At 46.0% G+C, this 9,353-nt stretch overlaps 1 protein-coding gene across 6 annotated transcripts in view; it reads left to right on the top strand.

Moving 5' to 3' along the window:
• The window catches only part of LOC116841751, a 177,891-nt gene that overhangs the window by 147,717 nt on the left and 20,821 nt on the right, over nucleotides 1-9,353 (top strand). For all 6 annotated transcript variants that reach the window (XR_004377598.1, XR_004377600.1, XR_004377599.1 and 3 more), the window contains one exon: nucleotides 3,306-3,395. The gene's annotated coding sequence lies outside the window, so the exon portion shown is untranslated. The remainder of the gene's footprint in view (nucleotides 1-3,305; nucleotides 3,396-9,353) is intronic.

Genomic DNA, 9,353 nt, shown 5'->3' with positions numbered 1-9,353 from the left:
AGAGAGAGAGAGAGAGAGAGAGAGAGAGAGAGAGAGAGAGAGAGAGAGAAGAGGGAGGGAGAGGGAGACCTCTCTTCACTTTTATGCGAAAACGCGAGATAAGTTTAATCCACACGGCGATGTCGTCAAATACGCGCGAGAAAGTCGGTCGATGTCAAAGTGAGAAAGCGGCGTAAACGCGTTACGTTACTCCGAGGTGTTGCGAAGTAAAAAATTGCTTACGCAAATTTTCGACCGAGCGAGTTTACGCGTTTGCGCCGGGTGAGTGCGCGCGAGCATTAAAAAAGTATTATCCCGACTCTCTGTTGCACACAGAGCGAGAGCTCACTTAGAATTCTCGGCCTCTTGGAGATAATCGCAAGAGCGACTCGAGCAGTCGCGTCGATATTAATGGGATCACGGACGGTCGAATGAAATTCCCGTATCGTCGGGGCGAGAGCTACTCCCGGCGAGTCGGGGAGCGCTCCGAGCGCAAACAGGTCGAATATTTGGGCAACCTACGAACATATTAGCAAGCTCCTTTGCCTGCCGACTCCCGCGGGGGACAATGGAGGCGAGGACGGGCACTAAGCCCCGAGTACATTCTAATAAAGCCACTCGTCCTCTCGCCCTCTGAATAATGTTCTCCGTGCCGGTTGAAACCCTCCTCCTACACCCTCCTCGGAGCTACCACGTGCGCGTAACGATGAGTTTCGGCTGTTAGAAGTGCCCGCGGACATTCGCCGTGAATCGTGGATACATGTCGCGTGAATATGACGAACGACTCGAGATCGAATTTACTGTTTTAATATCGAAGTTCGCGAGCCGGCGATCGAGATCGACGCGGCACCGCCGGGAAGGCGGAATAGTCGCAGGAGTCGCGGCAGAATTCATTATTATCGCGCTATTCCGATACTTATCGACTTTACGTCCGAAGTTTCGCATCCCCCCTTCCCTCCTCTGCGTTCATAAATCCCGACATTGGGGTATACGTTAAGTAAGAGGCGCCCTTTTTTGCCCCAGAGAATTTTAAATAAACGTCGATGCGAAGTGGATTCAAGAAAATGATACAGACTTATTCATGCGAAAATCGTTTTCGTGGCTGTACATTCGTATATCGCGAATTTGAGATACCTCCGTCGTGCGAACATTGTCGGGTTCAGTCTGCTGTGAATCATTATAAGAGAATCATGATGATCAGGGGAAGCTTGGTGAAAATCGTCGCGAATTTTTTTCTCTCTTTGAGCGCGCTTCGTTACGTATCGGGCGCGTGTAACACACGAACGAGAAGCCTGAAAAATCGAGATTACCGCATAGAACGTGTCCTGGGATTTAATCGCGACCCCAAAATAACTTTACATTCTGGTTATAATGTTTCAAATGTGCGATTTTAAATAAAAAATCCGAAGTTTTTCCAATATTTTTCCTGATTATTTTACATTAGAATTTAATAAAACATGTATTGATTTTCCAGGTAATTTTATTGTTCAGTGAAATACTCAGTGTTTTAAAAATATCTTTGAATTTTTACTTTATTGAATACAATAGTTGGTGTAAAAACGGGATCCCCTGTTTGATATCATAACAGCATGAAAAAAAGCGCGAGTTTATATGGATTTTTGTTTTGGTTCTAACGAATTCTTTTACGGAGAAAAATATAACAGTCAAAATTATTATGGAATTTTGTGGTCGATGTAGTATGCGACCATCCCTTAATTTCATATGTGCTATTTATATCCTAGAAACTGAAATGTGCTATTAAAAAATTCGGAGAAAAAAGTTTGATTGTGTTAACAGAGGTTTTGTTACAGTAAATGAATCAATGCGCGTTTTGGTTGGAGGGAACGAAATTTTTACTTCTTGGAGGCAAACTAAATCATAAGAACTACACAGAAATTCTATGTTCTTTGAGTAAAACACGTTGGTTCGTTTATTAAAACCAAGCTTCACATTAATATAATCTAATTTTCTTCTTCATGTGTTTCTAGAAAAATTTATTGTGTTTTTTATCAAAATATACCTCACTGACGGCCGATTTCTATACTACTAGGAAAACATAAAATTAAAAAGGATATTTGAAAAAAGAAAACTATAATATTTTCTCTGTATAGATAAAAAATCCATGTTTGTGGAACAGAAATGAAATAAAAATTCCCATTTGATATCGTAGTGAAACAACCAATTTTTGGAACAAAGTTGTGCATTCTAATCGGGATCTGTGCCGCGTATCCGGGAAAATGTCGAGAAATTTCTATGCGGGTGCTCGTACCTCAGCCGAGTTTTCATGTAGCGCCTTCCGGTGCGGCCGTGCATCGGCAATTGCATCGATTACTGACCCATAAAGGCTCCGTTTAAAAGGCGGACGCGCCACGGGGACACGCTCATCTCTTTGCTTCCCGTTTCCGCTTCATCATCTAACGTCCCTCGCTCCCCGGCACTTTTGTTCCCGAAGTAATACCGCGTTATCGTTACATTTACGGCCCCGTACACGGCTGAACAATGCCGGGTCTCTGTGTGCACGCCTTTTCTCCGTTGCGAGGCGCTTCAAATCCGCACCGCGAGCTATGCGCCTTTTCGACGGCGCGAGATGATTTTCCCGAGAAATCGTTGATATATCTGCGCGCGAGCGCGCGCCTTAAATAATCGATGCCGTTCCGAATACCGTCCGCCGGCTTTCAAACGCCGACAACAATGGTGAGTCGCTTTGTCTTGCGCCATTAGCAAATGCGAATGCATCTTGATTGCAGCCTGGGACGCAGACAGGAATAAACTGTTCGGCTAATCGATACGTTCTCGTAACAATTCGCGACTGAGGCCTCTTAATCGGGGATCAAAATTGACCGAAGGTCATCGGAATTATATGATCGGGTCGAAATTAGAATAACAATTATTCTCCATTTGGTCGTGAAACGGACGATAATTCACAAAATTGAACTAATTAACAAGTCAATTGATAGTTTGTACAGGAATGAGAAAAAGGGGAATTTAATAATTCCATTGGGATACTTGATTGAAAATTAATGATAGTTTGAATGAGAGGAAGGTAGGTTCTCGTCGTTTGAAACGAAGACCGAAAATTATTTCGGCGCGTGACTTGTTTCAAACAACGAGATCCTTGAATCTTTCTATTTGGCAGTCGCGCCAAAGAATCGTGATTTCGACTCTTACACGCCAATCTTTCTACTCTTTTTATACTTTAGATGATGTAGTCGCTTGTAATATTTCACACCTCATCATTGTTGCCTCGCAATCGATACGTGCTCTCAACGTCAGCTAATTTTAGAAGCGTAGTTTGACTTACTTCCGGTTTTTTTCTCTAATTCCAGGAACGAGGCTCGGAATGAGTGAAATTACGGTCAATGGGCGCTGATAAAATCGACTACCTTGAGGAAATTTCAGGAATTCGCTCGGTGAAGGTACGTTCCTCTCGCGCGGAATTCTTAGAATCTGGAAATGTGCGAGGCGAAACGCTGCACACTGCGCGTTACCCATTAAGTGTATTAAAGTTGCCGATAAGCCGTATTTTCCGCCTTCCTCCTCGTGCCCGTCGCGCGACATATTTTGTGTCGCGCGTATTTCGTTCACCTGTCTATATCCGGGGCGTCCACGAGCGCAGGTTTAAGAAGCGCGCGTCACACGGCTTGTCGATATATCGCGCGATGGGCTTATCGGCCGGGCAGTCGTGGTGATTCAATCGAAAGCCTGGAATCGGCAGTCCTGAAAGGTCTTGGCGGGTTATGTTGATCCGTTCGAAACGACGGGAGCGAGTGTCCTCGTTAGGCATTCCGTACGTCGACTCCGGACTAATCTACATCCTTACTCGATTCGTCGTCAGCCAGTCTCGCCGCTGACAATCCTGGCTGCAGGTGTCCGCACCGGCGGATTGTTGGTCCCGTCTTTACCGTAACGCAAATCCGGCTACGTGTTCGGCGGGAGCGGCTTGGGGGCGGAATAGAATCGAGTCTGCATGCGCTCTTGTGAGAGCGATTTGCAAGAAAACCTCGTCGTTACTCACGCTCTCTGTAGTCGACGCCCGCTGTGAAACGGATAAGCGTTCTCGCGAGAGCACGAGAGCTGCTCTCCTCGCCTAAGATACAACATAGTTGACGTGTAGTTTGTAAGGCAGCGCCTAATTGAGTATTATTCGGTTACAACGCAGGTTCGAGGCAGCTCCTCAGACTAGACTGTAACTATCTCGAGTATATAATCGGTAGTCTCGAAACTGATATATCAGTCAAGCCGAAGAGTTTATCGATAGTTTGCGAGCGCTTCGTAAGAAAGGCTCTCATTAAGGTCAAGTATGTTGCACGTCAACTGGAATATCTCTCAGAACACTCGTCCTTATTTTGCAGCGCGTGCGCCTTCGTAAATTATTCTCTTTCCCTTTAATAAGATTGCTATATAAATATTACCCGAACACGCTCAGGAGTGCCTCATGGGGAGTAATTAATTGTCATTTTTAGCAGCGTCGCATAACAGTGCGGCGGAGATTTCAGAAAAGTAGGATGCGTATTAATATTTATTACTTGAAATTTGCTTCATGCGCGAGATACTCTGATTTGAATATGGAGTTAAATCTGAATTTTTCAGGTCTATCACGTAATATACGTGATATTTTAACTCGCATTAATAGCCTTGGAACTTTATGTGAGACATTTCAATTCTGAGCGAGATATGAGCTGTTTTTCTGAATTTCGATTACAAATACATATAATGTGTGTGTTATATGGTTCAAACAAAAACAAAATTTATATCTATCTCTAAATTTAGATTGAAATATTTCACGTGAAACCAGTTTTAAGTAATGACTATTAATACGGATTAATTTATCACTTGAAATTTGTCTCATATGAAATACATAGATCCTTATTCCGAGTTAGATTTTTCAGTTGAATTATGCACTGAGAGAAAACATATCTGAGAAATGAAAAATATTTTTTCAGGCAGATTTACTTAAATCCCAATTCTTTTTATTTAAATAGAATAAACAATTACTTTAAAAAACTACGGGGTTTTAAGGAAATTTATATTTTTATATTTGAAAAATAAGTTTTCTCTCTCTCAAATGAGCGAGACAGAGGGACCGCTGTTGTGAAAAATAAAAAAGTAAATTTATCAGATTACAGCTCGCGAATCTGTCTAGTGTCGACATCGATCTCCGAGAGACCTATTAAACACTTGAGCAATATCGCCCAAATGGGATACACTGAGCCGCGATCGCTTTCTGGTATACGTAATATCATCACATCGCCAACACATTGTGCTTTCGGCGCGTTGCACACATCAAACATCAGAATATTGCCGTTGGCTAAATTGCAAAGTGACTTATCCGAGCATTTCAAAGCTCTCCCCGGGCTAATCAGAATTCCCCGTCGAATCGATTCGTGTCGAGATAATCGGCGAAGCTTGCAGCTCGACCTGCAGACTGGCGCGGATGCGCCCCAGCCAGGACATAGCACTGTGCGGTGTATTTCGTGACTCGGTCAATGCGAAACCCAGGGCACGTAAACCCAGCCGGAAGTCTCGGACCGCGGTAATAGCTGCCACGGAGCTCGGCGCAGCCGGAGACGCAGAATGCGTCGTCGTCGTCGTCGTAATGTGTACCGCTCATTAGCAAGTGTTTCAACTTTCGTCAAGTTTCGCTGCTGGCTGTGTGCTCGCCGCACCGCGCTCCTTAGTTCTAACAGTTCAACTGCTCTCTATCTTTCCCGCCAACTGCACATGACGACCGTGCGCGGTTGTTGCATCGTTATAACCGGCGGAGTTCGGTCGAACTGTGAAGGAGGCCAGCGTTATTGGTACTCATAAAGCACGCGACCTACCGAGGTTCGCACGCGTAACGATATTAAATTATAATTAACGAGAATGCGAAGTTTGCGCCGGTTTGCACAATATTATTGTCCCTTTTCCTCTCCCTCTCTCTCTCTCTCTCTCTCTCTCTCTCTTGCTAAGCAATCTATTTATTTTTTTGGAAAGTCTTCGGAAAGTGGTTTCTTATTAATTTTGCTAAAATGTTTCCTTTTTGCTTTTCTCTCTTTCTCTTAGTTATTACATGTAAAAAATAAATTTTTGATAGATAAATATTTATCTATCAAAAATATGCGTCTTTTAAAGATAAACGTTGGAAAAATATGACTTTTAAGGAGCACGCGGTGTTCGCACCTGTCATCTTTGCGTCAAGCATCAAGTTGGCATATTAGGATAGTTCGATCAATGTTCGATTTAACTGCTGCGAAATGGCGTTGTGGTACCATCGAAAAAACGGTAGTGGACACAGATAGCCGTGCGCACGCGGCCAATCTATACACCAGAAAAAATACAGAGAGAGAGAGAGAGAGAGAGAGAGAGAGAGAGAGAGAGAGAGAAGGAAAGAGAGAAATGGAAATACGACTGGGAAAAGAGAACGCGCGTTTGCCATCCCCGACAATTTGGGTGCTGAGCCTGCGGCATCGAGCGTTCATTTCGAAGCTTTCCCTGGAAATCGCACATTTTTGTTTTAATTCACGTCACCGCCGTGCACGTGCTGCACTGTTTATACACTCTTACAGCATGTGATTTCCGAGGTGCGCGTATCTACACATACGCGGAGAGTGCGCGCCGCAGCTCGGGTCTATTGCGTCCTCTCTTTCTCGGTTCCTCGCGATCTCTCTCGGGGTTGATTGGGTCTTTCTCGGTTCCTCTCAGTCCCTCTCGGTAGCTACCGGTATGCATGCGTACATGCGTGTGTGAATACACGCGGAAGGAACCACACGGAATCACGCGGAAGTTTGCACAGTCGCCGACAAACATTGTAATCCGGTAACACTCCAACTGTGTGAATTGTCCGCAACTGAAATGACGGACGAAGCGAGAGCCGGAAAAGAGGGAGAATGAGAGGAACGGGTTTGAGTGTGTGTGTGTGTGTGTGTGTGTGTGTTTTTGTGTATGTGTTTGTGCACGTGGATGTACGTGCTTTAGTATGTCGCTGCAACGGCACAGCGATATGTACGAATGCGCGCGCACAACGCGAGACCCGCAGGGGGTTAAGAATTAATAGGCGAATCACTCGATACTCTCTTTCCATCGAATGTCGTGCGATTTACGGAATTGCGCTCGTATACGCTCGCACAACTTGGAGAATTCGTGAATTTCGGTAAAATTCGCGATGCACTTCGCCAATCGAATTCGCAGCTCAAATTCGCTCTCAGTAGTCGTAGTGTAGGCGCGAATTAAGCTTCATTTCAGCCAAGCGCACGCTGAATGCGATCCCTAATTATATCGTACTCGAGCGGCAGCTCTCGTGGAGATATTAATAAATCGCGAGAATTGCATCTCGATATACACGGCTCTCCGAAGGTGCGCGCCAATCGGAAGGTACTGATGCGGACTTATGCGGACAACAATGGACTCATTTTCTGGTCGCTGGTTCCGAACGTTCGGGACCAGAGCGAATGGCGACTGTGAGAGAGAGAGGAAGGGAGAGAGGACAGATCGCGTCGTACTTATAGGTCGCATTTCGTATTCATTGACTGTGCGATGAAGGAGCTGAATGGGACAAAGTAGGTGGCGGACGCTGATGGGCGAGAGGAGGATTACAAGCGAGTTAATCTGGTAGCAGGCTTTCTTCTCTCTCTCTCTCTCTCTGGGTCGGGCATAGCCGCACTCGGCGGGAGATGTTTCGCTTAGTTTCGTTCAGGCGTTAAGGTCTGAATTGGTCGGTTCGTTGCGAAGGGCTGCTCGGCTGCAGATAGGGGCGCGAACTCGCTGAAAGTTGAAGCGCGAACTTGCATCCGCGTGAAACTCGACGAACTTACTCGCTACGTAGAATGACGCTCGTAGAAATGCATTAAACGCATTGCGGCGTCGCTCGGCAGGGATGAAAGCGCGAAGTTCATCTCAAACACGCCGCGGACATTAAAAACGATCGTTTCAAACGGTCACGAGAAAGCGTACTGTTGAAATGTACTGCGTCGTTCGCGAGTTTGATCTTTCCCGGAAGAAGGGAGGGCCACGCACTTTTCGTTACTGTCTCAAAATTTCTTGGGATGAAATTTCACCCGAGGGACAGATTGACCATCGAATTCTTTCGAATTCGAGTGAACTTTCCGCTCTGAATCGTCAAGTGAATATTTAAAATTGAAGAGTAAGTCCGATGTGCTCCATCATCGCAGGAATATGTTTACTTTAGTCAACTGAAACATTTGGTCATATGGAGTCAAAATCCAGGTATATCTGAGTTTGAGTGAAATATTCACTCTTGTGATTTCGAGTGGCAGTATTTTTACTATCGCTTTGAGTGAAAATACCGCCACTTTTCACTCGTTCTCAATGAGATCGCATTCCGAGAAACGCAGAGACGAAGTCTCCGGAAGAGAAGAGACAGAAGAGAGTTGACGCTCCGAAGAGGAGCTTTCCTGCGAGGTCAAGGTGTGTGTAGGTGCAGGTGTATCTAAGTACGCACGATATATTAATATGAAGTGTCTAAGAAAGGCGTGAATGATCCTTTCCAATTTAACGGTGCCGTCGCGGCGTTAATTAAATTTCGCACGGTACGTGCACGCGACATTTTGGAAGGGATTAAGTTCCAATCTCTGGAAGGATATCTAGGAATCTACTATGTCACTGGCCTCGAAAGGATAGGGCATATTTCTCGGAGTCCACGAGTCTAATTATTCTCTCCTCGGCGAAACGAGGTCTCCGTCTGTCTGTCTGCCTGCCTGTCTCCGGCTCCAGCTCAGGCGAACGACATTTTTCACGATCCACCGCAAGAAGGGGCCTAACCCCGGAATAGGGTCAAGCCCTTAACAAATCCACGGACGAGACGAGCCGCCGCCTCGGTCGTCATTACAACGGCGGTCTCCCAGCGACACGTTGACGTAACGACGTCATCAACGGCGTTTAGGACGTACAAGGCGTCGTCGGGAACGAACGGACGGGGGTTTTAGAGTGTGGTTTCCAGTTTCCTCGAACCGGCTGACTAGCCTGCCTGCGCGAAACGAATGGCCCGTCGTAATCGCGGCTCCTAAACGCCCGACATTTGTTATCTTTAAACCGGTTGCGCAGGGGACGGTGGAGGTGACTCGACCGCGAGGGGGACAGCGCGGCGCACGAAGGGTTGATGGTACATTGGAGTACGCTCGGACGGATTGGGTCAGGGGAAAGGGACCGGTGAGATGGATTAACGGAATGATTAGCGACACCTAATGGGGCTTGGTGCCGCGCCGTTGGCTCACGTACCGTCGGCTAACACCGGCTAGATCCACGAGGTCGGATCGCGTATCTGTGCACGAAGCGACAGTTAATTTTTATCCCAAGAGAAGAAGAAAATCATCGCCGGACGTTACAGTGGAGGTGGCGGAGATGTAGCCGGGAAAAGAGAAGAGAGAGAGAGAGAG

This window comes from Odontomachus brunneus, unplaced genomic scaffold (genome assembly GCF_010583005.1).
Source record: "Odontomachus brunneus isolate Ranch 3 - 2012 unplaced genomic scaffold, Obru_v1 Obru_scaffold_018, whole genome shotgun sequence".
Taxonomy (NCBI): domain Eukaryota; kingdom Metazoa; phylum Arthropoda; class Insecta; order Hymenoptera; family Formicidae; genus Odontomachus; species Odontomachus brunneus.
This window is presented reverse-complemented; position numbering and strand designations above follow the sequence as displayed.